This window comes from Salmo salar, chromosome 19, assembly GCF_965601325.2.
Source record: "Salmo salar chromosome 19, fSalSal1, whole genome shotgun sequence".
Taxonomy (NCBI): domain Eukaryota; kingdom Metazoa; phylum Chordata; class Actinopteri; order Salmoniformes; family Salmonidae; genus Salmo; species Salmo salar.
Window position 1 is genome coordinate 28353172 of NC_138309.1, and position 11898 is coordinate 28365069.

Genomic DNA, 11898 nt, shown 5'->3' on the forward strand with positions numbered 1-11898 from the left:
AAAATTACCCTCGCTAAAAGGTGAGCCACTTTCATATGACCAGGTATCCTGAGTTGAACTCAGAGATTACCAATGTTATCTCCTCTATTGCCTCAAACCCGTTCTGTAGTATACCCCACTGGTCTCAGATCTGTTTGTGTGGTCTTGCCAACTCCGATCGCCATTGTCACGTATGAAAACGACCATAGGAGTAAGCAAGACTGCAAACAGAATAAGCTACAGTTCTGTTGTATGATTAAATCTGTTAACCCTGCATTTTGCAGAGTAAGATTATAAATTGATACTCACTATAGGTCGCAATCTCCTTCATTTTCCCCCACACACTGAAGCACAGGTTTCCCTGGTGTTTGGCCTCGTCAACCAGCTCTTCTTTGTCCACAACCAGCCCTGCCGGGACCACCTCTGGATCTGGAACAGCAGCACATTGGTCACTGGAAGAACATTCTGGAGTCACGGCTGCTGTGGTTCAGAACCACAGGTGAGGGAGGGAGAGAAGAGAGGGAGAGAGAGAGGAGGCAGTTCACTTACCTTGTTTTCACTGTGTTTATACTCCTGCAGGTCAAAAGAGGGAATCAACCAACACATATCAGTCAATCAATCAAACCCACAAACAATGTTCCTTCAAAAAACATATGGCACTGAGAACATTTCACGTCTGCTAAATGCAAACTTGGACATTGTGAAAATTCTTTGCAACTTTTAGCACGCGTTTACTGTGAACACTGAGGTTGTGACCGCTTTAAGTTAGTTTTAAAAGTGGCCATGTAGGTTACTGTGGCTATTTGATCATAATGTAGGCCTACCAGAGTCACCTACCATCAAAAACAATGGAGAAAATGCATCCCATAAAAACATGTGGGGTGTACTTTTCCCCCAATTGGTAGTTACAGTCCCAATGCTGCAACTCCTGTACGGACTCAGGAGAGGCGAAGGTCGAGAGCCATGCGTCCTCCAAAAAACATGACCCACCAAGCCGCACTGACCGCTTAACCCTGAAGCCAGCCACACCAATGTGTCTGAGGAAACACCTTACAGGACATCCCAGCCGGCCAAACCCTCCCCTTACCCGGACGACGCTGGGCCAATTGTGTGCCGCCTTATGGGTCTCCCGGTCATGGCCTGCTGCGACACAGCCTGGGATCAAACCCTGATCTGTAGTGATGCCTCTAGCACTGCGATGCAGTGCCTTAGACCGCTGCGCCACTTCAGAGGCCTATCCCATACCATTTTAACATGGAAATAGCTGTTGTCATTTAACCTACATTAGTTGCCAGTGTATGGTGTTCAATATAGGCCTACATTCCATGAGGCATTTGAAAAAAAACATGCAGGGCTTGACATTAACCTTTAAATCTCAAGTCTGTTACGGCTTATCTTTATGAAGCCATAACAATCTCTAAATGTCCACTTATTCTACTTTATCCTACTTCCCCGCATATGTTTAAATAAGTACTGTACTTACAGTACTGTGTATACACATATAAAACATTTTCATATACAGTACTTTTTACCTGCATGCCTTCTATGCTCTTTTGTACTTGGATTGTGTTTTTCTTTCTACGTTTTTCTTGAATACTTTTGATAGCTGTTGCACTGTTACATGCTGACCAGACCGCTCGCGTGCGCCATTGCACACATGTTGATCTCCTCCAGCCACACCAGACGCAGTCAGGACACACAGGTTGAAATATAAAAAATAACTCTGAATCAACTATATTAATTTGGGGACAGGTCGAAAAGCATTAAATATTTATGGCAATTTAGCTAGCTAGCTTGCTGTTGGTAGCTACTTTGTCCTGGGACACAAACATTGGGTTGTTATTTTACCTGAATTGCACAGGCTCCTCTACTCCAACAATTAATCCACAGATAAAAGGCTAAACCGACTTTGTTTCTAGTAATCTCTCCTCCTTCAGGTGTCTTCTTCTTCTTTGGCATTTATATGGCAGTTGGCAACCAACTTCAAGGTGCATTACCACTACCAACTCTTTCAATCACCCACATGGGTATATGCTCCTAAAAACAAATGTGGAGATGGGAGAGGTGGGACTTGCAGTGCGTCAAGCATCACAAATAGGACTAAGTTCTATTTTAGCGACTGTAACTGCCAATTGGATACCATGAAAAAGGGTAAAAATAAAAAGCAGCGGGTGTCATTTTTGGTTCATTTCCAGAGAATTCTGCATGTTGATTCACCACCGTTCATCGACATGCAGCAGGTGATCTAATGCACACAGCCATCGTTAATTATGGTGTTTATTGTCCTTAAGACCAACCTATCATTCCACACCTGCAGAGCCACATAGGAATGAGTGATGCAATTCCCTTATCCAGTATTTCAATGCAGTTAAATTGGGAAACTAATATTGCAATTCAAGTTATAAAAAATCCTGAATTGACAGAAATAAAACTAATTGCTGAACAGTTTACTTAAAACTTGTCATAGTATCAACCAAGTAACACTTTAACAATCATCTAAATTCCTTGAATGTAAGTTACTCAAAAAGCTGACGCAGTTGTCTGTATTTTGCCTGTCTCAAACTGTAGGGACTCAGTTTGACTACTGGGGGGGTGGAGTATTGGGCATTGAGCCCTCTATGGGCAGCATGATGCAACTGCAGTAGCCCTTCAGAGCTCCGGAGTTTGCCCACAGCTTGTGCGATGTTGAGGGCCAGTTTGCCAAAGTCAGCAGAGGTAAGCATGGGTTGGATCATCACACGTGTATTTACTTGAGCCTTGGTGTCTCAGTTGGTTGTGAATCTATATGTACAGTATGTTTTGGGTATATGAACATGTGTACTGTCTTTAGTAGATGAGAGATATTGTTTAGGCCACGCCACACACACACCTGGTACAGAATCATAGAGACTATGATGTCAGAGAACGCTAACCCACACCATAGCCCTTGTGGATAAATTGCTGCAAGCTTGTTGGAAAGTAATTGGTAGAGTGTGTTTGTTTGTGTGTCTGCCCGAGTGTGTGCGTTTGTGCGTCTGTCTGTCTGTGTTTATGTATGTAGACCAGCATCCCAGAGTCGCCTCTTTACTCTTGACGTTGAGACTGGTGTTTTGCGGGTACTATTTAATGAAGCTGCCAGTTGAGGACTTGTGAGGTGTCTGTTTCTCAAACTAGACACTAATGTACTTGTCCTCTTGCTCAGTTGTGCACCGGGGCCTCCAACTCCTCTTTCTATTCTGGTTAGAGCCAGTTTGCGCTGTTCTGTGAAGGGAGTAGTACACAGCGTTGTACGATAACTTCAGTTTCTTGGCAATTTCTCGCATGGAATAGCCTTCATTTCTCAGAACAAGAATAGACTGATGAGTTTCAGAAGAAAGTATTTTTTCTAGCCATTTTGAGCCTGTAATCGAACCCACAAATGCTGATGCTCCAGATACTCAACTAGTCTAAAGGTCAGTTTTATTGCTTCTTTAATCAGGACAACAGTTTTCAGCTTAGCTAACATAATTTCAAAAGGGTTTTCTAATGATCAATTAGCCTTTTAAAATGATGAACTTGGATTAGCTAACACAACTTGCCATTGGAACACAGGAGTGATGGTTGCTGATAATGGGCCTATGTAGATATTCCATTAAAACAATCAGCCGTTTCCAGCTACAATAGTCACTTACAACATTAGACCCAAAGACATTTCTATGTGACCCCAAACTTTTGAATGGTAGTGTTATTTAGGTATGCGTAACAGGCTGTAAGGGAGTCAGGCGCAGGAGAGCAGAAGTTGGGTAGCCAAAGGAGCCTTTTATTTTGGCGAACAAAAACACACGGCGCTAAGAACACGAAACACAATATGGGTTGACATAACCCGGCGCAAACCAGTCTAGCATGTACATACACAAAACAACAAACAATTCCACACACAGACAAGGGGCAAACAGAGGGTTATATACACGTCTAATGCTGAGGGAATTGAAACAAGGTGTGTAGGAAAACAAGACAAGATAAATGGAAAGGTGGATCGGCGATGGCTAGAAAACCGGTGACGCCGAACGCCACCCGAACAAGGAGAGGAACCGACTTTGGCGGAAGTCGTGACAAGTGTATATTTTCAAAGAAGCTTGGATCATCATTATTATATGTACCGTATAGGTTAATAAGCCATATCTGTTTATTGTCCAACAACATATTTAAAATAATCCATCTACCTTGATGATCTATTTGGACAATTTGCATATCTGGATCAAAATTACTGTTAATTAATATCATCACACCTTTTGAATTTTTTTACCCATGGGAGAAATTACTCTGGATTACCAACCTCTGCCTGACCTGATCCTGGGCCTGCCTGCCGTCATGTACTTTAGCCCCACTATGGATTACCAACCTCTGCCTGACCTGATCCTGGGCCTGCCTGCCGTCATGTACTTTAGCCCCACTATGGATTATCAACCCCTGCCTGCCTTCACCTGTCATTTGACTGCTCCTGTTGTTACAATAAACATTGATACTTCAATACAGTCTGCACTTGGGTCTTACCTCAAACCTGATAGTAATATGTATCTACAGTTTGTGTTTTGGGCATATGTAGTGCCTATGTCATTTCCATGTATTGTGGCCTATGTAGTGATTGTGTGATATGAATGTTGTTCTCCAGACTGTGGCCCACCCTCCACCTGGACCCTCAGAACACCAGAGAGGTGAAGAGTGTCATCAACACAGAATGCCTGGCAGCTGACATCAAACTCACTAAATACCAGGCGGGTGTCAAACTGATATTCCATTGTTATTACAGGAGGTTCAGTGTTTAAAAAAAGGCCAAATCACCTTGAGTAAGGTACATACCCCCCCCCCCCCCACCCCAAAGGAATGCATATTATTTTTCCCCACACCAAATACAAACCAACAAACACTACATCTCCCCTGCCCAGACCCGCATGCTCACACCACCATCCCTAGTGCCTGCATTATTGATTGCCACTTTGTACCAATTTATTTTTCTTGGTCGCCCATGCTATCTCAATATTTAAATCATAAATCATTTGATTTTTCCATTGTGTTAATGATGGCCGATTTGATTGATTTCCAAGTTGTTATTATACATCTTTTCAAGATGAGAAGAGAATCATCCAGCCCATTGGGTATATCGCTACACCCCCATATGCCATGTCTTCAAATATACAGACAGACAGATTCAAAGTATGTTTACATTGTAATACTTCTGACAGACAACTTTCTAGGTCCACCCATAACTTTTGGACTTTATAGCATTCCTAGAAAGCATGGATTAATGAGTCATTGCTAGTTTTACACTTAAGACATGCCGTTGTGCTGTAGAATTTGTGAATTTTGTCTCTTGTATAATACATTCTATATATTAGTTTATACTGGATTAAGCGTAAATTTTCTTTAACTGTAATTTCATTAGTTGTGCTCCAACATTCCCTCCATCTTGTGCTAACATCAGTTATTTTTAAGTCTTCGTTCCAATATGCTCTCTGCAAGGTTTTATACATCTTTGCTATCAGATGCAAAACCCTGGCCCAGGTGTTTCCCATGTCGCTGACGACCCTCCCAACTTTGCCCACCGGCATCCTAATAAGGAAACAAGAGCAAAGAGAGAGAATACAGCAGACAGAGTGGGAGGGTCGTCACAGTCATGCATTTTGGGTAGATAATTATGCTATTGTTGTTATATTTTACGGTTAAACTAGGGCTCCTGAATTTTCCGATTTTTGTTGTTCAATGGAGATGAACTTGCCTACCTCTTTATGTGCACTAATATCATAGGCACATTTATTTGGGGCTAATTAACCACATGAGGAAGTGAAAACTCAAAACACATTAGCTAGATCACTAACTCTAAAGATAATACGCACTCATAGTAGCCATGTATTAGTCTAATAGTACATTTAATATATGTCTCTTTTTTTATTAGGCCTACAGTCTGCATTCAAAGCCATATTAAATATCTTGTTTGTAAAATAGTTGCTATTGAGCTCAAAATGGGGGTTGAACAATAAAAACTACAGAAAGCTGAGAACATCCTCTCTCCATGTATCTAACAGGATAGCTGTGTTTTCCCAGCAATTAGATTTTCAAATGTTATACAATCAGAACACTTTTCTTTCCCCAGGAGCATTTTTTTTCCCGGGAAAGGAGAGAGGGAGTGGCTCACTTGACACAGCAGCAGGCCCCAGCGGAACAGGTACAGAGGCTGGCAGGCAGACACTTTCGTTTTACTTAAATGTGAAAGGCCTCCATGTTCGCAATCAACAGTAGCCTAGGCCAAGGCTCCTCTCTCGCTTTCTACTTCTCATAAGCAGCAGGGCAGCCCCGGACAATTTGGCCAACTACACATTTTATTTATCGGCTTTTCATTTATTTTTTGGGACAAAATCTGACAATTACTGGCTAATAGAAACCCTGGTGCGTGGGTGGATGGGTTTCAAGTGAAGTTGTTATATCTGCATGCTGTATTATAATAAATAAATCTTTGTGATTGATGAGTCAGTCATCTGTTAACAGGTTTGAGCAAGCCAAAAAACTGAGGAGAGGTCAGTGAGGATTCGCCAAAAGACTGCCCGCCAGAAAGGCCATATGGTGAGGACACATGAGAGCACTGTGCCACTCTCTTTCTGCAGTATGCCTTTAGTGTGTGTGGGTGTGGGTGGGTAATGTGTATGGGAAATTCCTTGAACCTCTTAAAGATTGGACCATTTTTTCCATTTTCCCCTAAAATGACATACCCAAATCTAACTGCCTGTAGCTCAGGACCTGAAGCAAGGATATGCATATTCTTGATACCATTTGAAAGGAAACACTTTGAAGTTTGTGGAAATGTGAAATGACTTCTCGAACATGTGAAGTTTTCTGCGCCTTAATAACAAACTTGTATGTCATCTGAAAATACAAATCAAATTGTTAAATTACGAGCCTAGTTGGTTTAGTCACAGAAGAAGTCAGCAACCTTCCTGCTAGCCATGATTGGCTGAGATAATGAATGGGCTGGACATGCCGAGAGATGAGTATAGCACGCGTCTGTCTATTTGAGCTGGTCAGTATGTCTAGGTAATCCTGTCTAACGCTGCTTTTTTAAAAATGTATTGTATAGTAAAACTGCATAAGTGTTCCTCTCCACTTTCTGGAATTTGAGTATGATAGCTAAGGAGATGGAGAAAACACCTGTCTCCGGATTACATCTTCAAACTAAGGGCCGCCATGGCATCCGACAGGAGACGTGTCCGTCCATGAATGATGTATTGAATTTGCGAACGGACAGCACAGTTGCAGTCAAAAACGCTCTGGATAACATAACAGCCTAACCAGCTCTGCTAGGGCGAGTAATGTTCTGTGAGTTGTTCTCTCATTTGTGTCTGGAAGCAGCTAACAAGTTAGCTTGGGTGCTTGACTGCTGTTGTTAGTACAGAACACTCGGATCAATCCTTAAAGAGATGGGTGGGGCTAAAGCTTAAGAGGGTGTGAAAGATGCTGAATGGGTGTAGACAATAATAGTGCCAAAACATTCAAAGGCAATTTTCTCAAAAGTGAGTTTACAAGTTTATCAACTTTCAAAGCAGAATTACTTTCCCATTGTTCCTCAAATGTAGTGTATGATATACCATTTTGTAGCCCTGAGTCTCTACTTTTACCAAATGTAAAAAACATAATTTCAAACGTTACTACATAAGACCGATTTGAGCCAGTCAGTCACATTTTAATTAATTCAAACAGACCCCATTTCAAAGGAAACAAGCACCCATTAAGATTAAGACTTAACAAGATATAGGATAAAGAGAGTTTTGTTGATGCTGAGAACGGAATGTATATGTTTTTAAATAACATACTTAGGATGTTATATGAACGTTAATAATGTTTTCTTGCAGTTTTTACAGAAGGTTTTCTTAATTTTCTGAGAAAATTATTTAGATAGAACAGTGAGGAAACCTGCGGAAAATGTTCCCTACAGAAGGACGTTGTTTCTTTACTTTCTCAGAATAATTTGAGAACATTACTTTAAATGGAACCATGAGGAAACCTGTAGCCTAAAATTCCCACCTAAGAAACATATGGTTCTCAGAATGTTATGTGCTAGCTGTGTATCCAGCACCATTCCCACAACACTGTGGGAAGGTTGTATGCAAAATAACCATAGGACAACCACACTCTCACCAAGCTAAGAAACATGTGGTTCTCAGAACGTTATGTGCTAGCTGGGATAGGACACAGAAACCGAAGCTCCACGGAAAGTGGCACCAATGGTTTTTTCCACATAATTATTAGCTGTTTTTCACTTTGCTACAAATGGTTTTGATCATGTTGTGGTGTTAACAGAAGCTGCTATAGACCACCAAGTGCTAACAGTCAGTATCTGGATAACGTGTGAAATGCTTAATAATGTATGTGATATCAATAGAGAGGTATATTTTCTGGATGATTTAAATATTGACTGGCTTTCATCAGGCTGCTCACTCAAACTGTAACTGGTTCAGGTTATCAATGAACCTGCCAGGGTAGTTACAAACAGCACAGGGCTGAAATCATCAACATGTATTGATCACATTTTACTAATTTGTTTGAAAGCAGTATCCAAATACATCGGATGTAGTTATCACAATATAGTAACCATATCTAGGAAAACCAAAGTTCCAAAGGCTGGGCCTAATATAGTGTATAAGAGGTCATATAATACGTTTTGTAGCGATTCCTATGTTGTTGATGTGAAGAATATTTGTTGGTGTGTTTTGAAGAGCAGCCAGACGCTGCACTTGACACATTTATGAAATTGCTTATCCCAGTTACTAATAAGCATGCACCCATTAAGAAAATGACTGATAAAAATTGTTAAATCCCCGTGGATTGATGAGTAATTGAAAAACTGTATGGTTAAGGGGGAGGATGCAAAAGAAATGGCAAATAGAAATGTACAACCGATTGGCAAATGTATTGCAAATTGAGAAATCATGTGACTAAACTGAATAAAAAGAGGAAGAAACTACACTATAAAACAAAGATAGATGAAGAATGATAGTAAAAAGCTTAGGAGCATCTTAAATGAAAGTTTTGGCAAAAATGCAAATTCCGCTCTATCATTCATTGAATTAGATGGCTCATTCCTCACAAAACCCACTGATATTGGCAACTACTTTAATGATTTTTTCATTGGCAAGATTAGAAAACTTAGGCTTAACATGCCAGCAACAGATGCTGGCACTACACATCCAAGTATATCTGACCAAATTATGAAAGACAAGCATTGTAACTTTGAATTCCATGAAGTAAGTGTGGAAGAGTTGAAAAAAGTATTGTTGTCTATCAACAATGACAAGCCACCAGGGTCTGACAACTTGGATGGAAAATTACTGAGGATAATAGCGGACGATATTGCCACTCCTATTTGCCATATCTTCAATTTAAGCCTACTAGAAAATGTGTGCCCTCAGGCCTGGAGGGAAGCAAAAGGTATTCCCCTACCTAAGGATAGTAAAGCCCCATTACTGGCTCAAATAGCCAACCAATCAGACTGTTACCAACCCTTTGGAAACTTTTGGAAAAAATTGTGTTTGACCAGATACAATGTTATTTTACAGTAAACTAATTGACAACAGCCTTTCAGCACGCTTATAGGGAAGGTCATTCAACACGCACAGCACTTACACAAATGGCTGAGAGAAATTGATGATAAAAAGATTGTGGGGACTGGTTTGTTCGACTTCAGTGCGGCTTTTGACATTATCGATCATAGTCTGTTGCTGGAAAAATGTATGTGTTATGGCTTCACACCCCCTGCTATATTATGGATAAAGAGTTACAGAGGGTGTTCTTTAATGGAAGCCTCTCCAACAAAATCCAGGTAAAATCAGTAATTCCCCAGGTCAGCTGTCTAGGCCCCTTACTTTTTTCAATATTTACTAACGACATGCCACTGGCTTTGAGTAAAGCCTATGTATGCGAATGAATCAACAGCGACTGAAATGACTGCAACACTTAACAAAGAGCTGTAGTTAGTTTCAGAATGGGTGGCAAGGAATAAGTTAGTCCTAAATATGTCAAAAACTAAAAGCATTGTATTTGGGACAAATTATTCACTAAATCCTAAACCTCAACTAAATCTTGTAATGAATTCAGTGGTAATTGAGCAAGTTGAGGAGACTAAATTGCTTGGAGTAACCCTGTATTGAAAACTGTCATGGTCAAAAAAAATTGATACAACAGTTGCTAGGATGGGGAGAAGTCTGTCCATAATAAAGCACTGCTCTGCATTCTTCACAGCACTATCAACAAGGCAGGTCCTACAGGCCCTAGATTTGTCGCACCTGGACTACTGGCTAACAAAATACTTTATTGAAACAAAGTGTGTACAGAGAGTCAGTCGGTACAGTTTCACAAAGAGGGACATAGGAAAATTACAATTGGCTCGGAAAAGGGCAGCACGGCTGGCCCTTGTATGTACACAGAGAGCTAACATTAATATGTACAGTTGAAGTCAGAAGGTTACATACACCTTAGCCAAATACATTTAAACTCAGTTTTCCCAATTCCTGACATTTAATCCTAGTAATAATTCCCTGTCTTAGGTCAGTTAGGATCACCACTTTATTTTAAGAACGTGAAATGTCAGAATAATAGTAGAGAGAATGATTTATTTCAGCTTTTATTTCTTTCCTCACATTCCTAGTGGGTCAGAAGTTTACATACTCAATTAGTATTTGGTAGCATTGCCTTTAAATTGTTTAACTTGGGTCAAACGTTTTGGGTAGCCTTCCACAAACTTCCGACAATAAGCTGGGTGAATTTTGTCTCATTCCTCTTGACAGAGCTGGTGAAACTGAGTCAGGTTTGTAGGCCTCCTTGCTCTCACACGCTTTTCAGTTCTGCCCACACATTTTCTATAGGATTGAGGTCAGGGCTTTGTGATGGCCACTCTAATACCTTGACTTTGTTGTCCTTAAGCCATTTTTCCACAACTTTGGAAGTATGCTTGGAGTCATTGTCCATTTGGAAGACCCATTAGTGACCAAGCTTCAACTTCCTGACTGATGTCTTGAGATGTTGCTTCAATATATCCTCAGAATTTTCCTCCCTCATGATGCCATCTATTTTGTGAAGTGCACCAGTCCCTCCTGCAGCAAAGCACCCCCACAACATGATGCTGCCACCCCCATGCTTCACGGTTGGGATGGTGTTCTTCAGCTTGCAAGCATCCCCCTTTTTTCTCCAAACATAACGATGGTCATTATGGCCAAACAGTTCTATTTTTGTTTCATCAGACCAGAGGACATTTCTCAAAAACGTACGATCTTTCTCCCCATTTGCAGTTGCAAACCATAGTCTGGCATTTTTTATGGCGGTTTTGGAGCAGTGGCTTTTTCCTTGCTGAGCGGCCTTTCAGGTTATGTCGATATAGCACTCGTTTTACTGTGGATATAGGTACTTTTGTACCTGTTTCCTCCAGCATCTTCACAAGGTCCTTTGCTGTTATTCTGGGATTGATTTGCACTTTTCGACACCAAAGTACGTTCATCTCTAGGAGACAGAACACGTCTCCTTCCTGAGCGGTATGATGGCTGCTTGGTCCCATGGTGTTTGTACTTGTGTACTATTGTTTGTACAGATGAACGTGGTACCTTCAGGCGTTTTGAAATTTCTTCCAGGGATGAACTAGACTTGTGGAGGTCTACAATTTCGTTTGAGGTCTTGACTGATTTCTTTTGATTTTCCCATGATGTCAAGCAACGAGGCACTGAGTTTGAAGGTACGCCTTGAAATACATCCACAGTTACACCTCCAATTGACTCAAATGACGTCAATTAGCCTATCAGAAGCTTCTAAAGCCACCATTTTCTGGAATTTTCCAAGCTGTTTAAAGGCACAGTCAACTTAGTTTATGTAAACTTCTGACCCACTGGAATTGTGATACAGTGAATTATAAGTGAAATAATCTGT